Source organism: Apium graveolens, chromosome 2 (assembly GCF_009905375.1).
Source record: "Apium graveolens cultivar Ventura chromosome 2, ASM990537v1, whole genome shotgun sequence".
NCBI lineage: Eukaryota > Viridiplantae > Streptophyta > Magnoliopsida > Apiales > Apiaceae > Apium > Apium graveolens.
This window is the reverse complement of record NC_133648.1, coordinates 262752449-262755599: the sequence shown is the minus strand read 5'-3', so window position 1 is coordinate 262755599 and position 3151 is coordinate 262752449.

Sequence of the window (3151 nt, the reverse complement as noted above, 5' to 3'; positions counted from 1 at the left end):
TTAATTTTATATTCACTTTTAGATTACAAAGTACACATATAGCCACATATCACATATCATATATTAACACCAAAACACCATATATACCATAACGCAACATTAGGCTTGGATGATCTCGCTCACATCTTAAGTCACTTGGTCGCTAACTAGACAAGGTCTTCTAATTTTGGCTTCCTAACTCGATGTGCCTTTCCTAAATTACCCAAAACCTATTGACTCTCACTTGTGCCTTTAGCTCTACTGACCTATACCATCTTACAACTATGGTGGAGTCGACCTAATACTCACTTCTAAGTGTTCTAAAACTATGTGATAAGTGAAAGCGCTAACTGGTGCAAATTTCAGAATGACAACTAGTTTCTTGAGTGCATTAGGCACTCTTAAACTATAAGTTTTCCTTCAAAACTTTTACACAAGACTCTCCTGACCTAAGGGCATCTCACAAACTTGTGGCTCAAGGCCTGGCTTGGGCCTTCTTGGGCCTAAGCTAAAAGTCCAAGGTTCCCCTATTTTTCTGGGCAGAAAATGCCCTGACTTGATGTGGCACCCCTCCAAACCCGGGTCAGAAGTTGGGGTCCACACACACACCTTAATTATAACCTGCTTATAACAATAATAAAGATAATAATAATTATGCAGTGACCCTACTTACCAACCACCACGGACCGCAACAGGTTAAAGTATGCACACAAGCCAAACACACTAATATATTACAAACCGTTCAAATCCCAACTATTTCAAACTCAAACTGAGTATTAAACATTATTACAAACTTTTACAAACTTAAATTATCCCAAAAGAAGCCTACTAGCTCAGCTTTCTCAACCTGAACCCCTAGCTCTCGCGCTGGACTGGGGATCCTCGCTACCAACTGGTTCCTTTTTAACTGGAAAGAATATAAACAACATCGCACAAATGAGCTAACTAGCTCAGCAAGTCACAATGACAAAACTGAGAATAATGATCATCAGGTGAATATGATTATGATATCAAGTGAACATTGGATTATGATTTAGAATTGGATATTATACTTTTAATTTAAAAACCAAGGTTAGGCTGCTGATCAGTCACGCACTAACCCCGAGCAAGGCACACAGCATTGCTCTAACTACTGGATCCAAGGCACACATTGGCCTAACTTGACCATTATATGGTCTGACCACGAATCTGGTCCACAATTTTATAAAAACAATCCAATTCTAACATAATAACAGAATATGCAATAATAAACAATAACCGAAATCATTAACAACAATAAATGTTTAACAATGAAAGGGTTTCAATCCTTGTAAGGATCAATAAGGCAATTTAAAAGCTTGGATGCTGGGTAATGAAAGAATTGGATAACAAAGGAATCAACATTTCAGGGTTTCAAAGATTTGGGCTTTCAAAGCATAGGATACAATGATTGAATGTACAAGTAATTCAGTTCAGTGTTTGGGATTTTGTTTATGTATTTGTGGAGTAGTATCGTATACTTGAGGTTCGTGTTTGGGTATACAACAATCAATGGTCTAGAAAGAATAAGGTTCATGGCTCAAGAACAATAACTGGAATCAGGTTTAGGTTTCAGTGCTTCAAAGCACTTGCAATATCAACAAACTATCACGTATTACAATATTTCGAGAAAGTTCGAATACTTGCCTGATATTACTTACTACACTGCACTCGCTTTCCAATCACAAGCGTCTTACTCCTCAACTATCTGTTTCCCTTTCCTACATCTTGCCTCTTCTGCTCACATATCATAAAGCATCTATCAATAATTTAGCTCATGGAATTCTATTCAACACATACTTCTATCTACCCTTCGTTTACCCAAATCCGATTAACGGATTGAAAGTATGCATAATCAGTAAACACAGAATATATAGACCGATAGTCAATTAACAAGTCACATATAGCATATAATACATCACGTAATCAATGATATATCATTTATAAAGAAGTCTCGGGTCATAAATAGGCTTTCTGGTATTTAAAATGATTTTTAAAACATTTTTTCGGAATTAAAACGGGTCGGTTGGATCAATTTCGGGTTAATAAACAGGGTTCGGTGGCCAATTCTGGCTCCGAAATAATTTTAGAATAATTATCGAGCCTTGGAAATAATTTAGAATAATATTTTAAAGCTCGAAACTATTTTTCAGAATTTTTAAATCATTTTTAAATAATTAAATCTAATTAAATAATTAATTAAAATCAATTAATAATTAATTAAATCAATTAATCAATTAATTTTCGAATTAATTGACCAATTAATCAATTAGAAATTAACTGAAATTAATTAACTAATTAATTTAGATTTATTGTGAATTAAAAATAATTTTCAGAATTAAAATAATAATTTTTAGAATTTTCAGAAAATTAAAACGAATTTTTATAATAAAATAAATAGGAAATATGATTTTTAAACATTTTTAAAACAGAAATCCAATTTTTGCAAAGTCTGGAACACTACAGGGACCAAACTGCATCGTTTTCAAAACTATAGGTACTAAACTGTAATTTTCCAGGGGGTCGCCGGAAAACAGTCGGGGATGGCCGGAGAACACGTTCCCGGCGTCCTCACCCCACCAACACCTCCAGATCACATCTACAGGTTACCAGGAACACAACCATGCAATCAAAACAACCTAACAATCCCTGAGTTGGCCGGAATTTGGCCGTGAAATTTTCCAGTTTCCGGCGAACATCGGAAAACTTCAAAACACAACTCCCTTCTCTACAGACCTCGTTGGTTCATGAAACTTATACGACTAGATTGCAAATTTCACAGAGAACACAACCCACTATAACACAACATCAATCTATCACAGAATAAGAAACCCCCAAATTTCAATTAAGAACATTCATACGGGTTATAAACCCTAATTTTAAAATTCGAAAATCAAACTCCAAATTTGAACATGTTATTGAACTCCAAATCAGACGTATGACATATGAAAATCATCAGGAAAACAAGCTCTACAACATGCAATCATCAAATCATACAAACAATCATCCGAACAAAAATTCATATTTTTAATAAAATAAATTCGAAAATAAATAAATTTTTAGAAAAAATAACCTTGATTTCTGCAGGTGTATGGATTACAGAATCTGGTAGAGCTCTTCAAGACCTTCAGATTGGTTTACTCGAGCTTTCCAA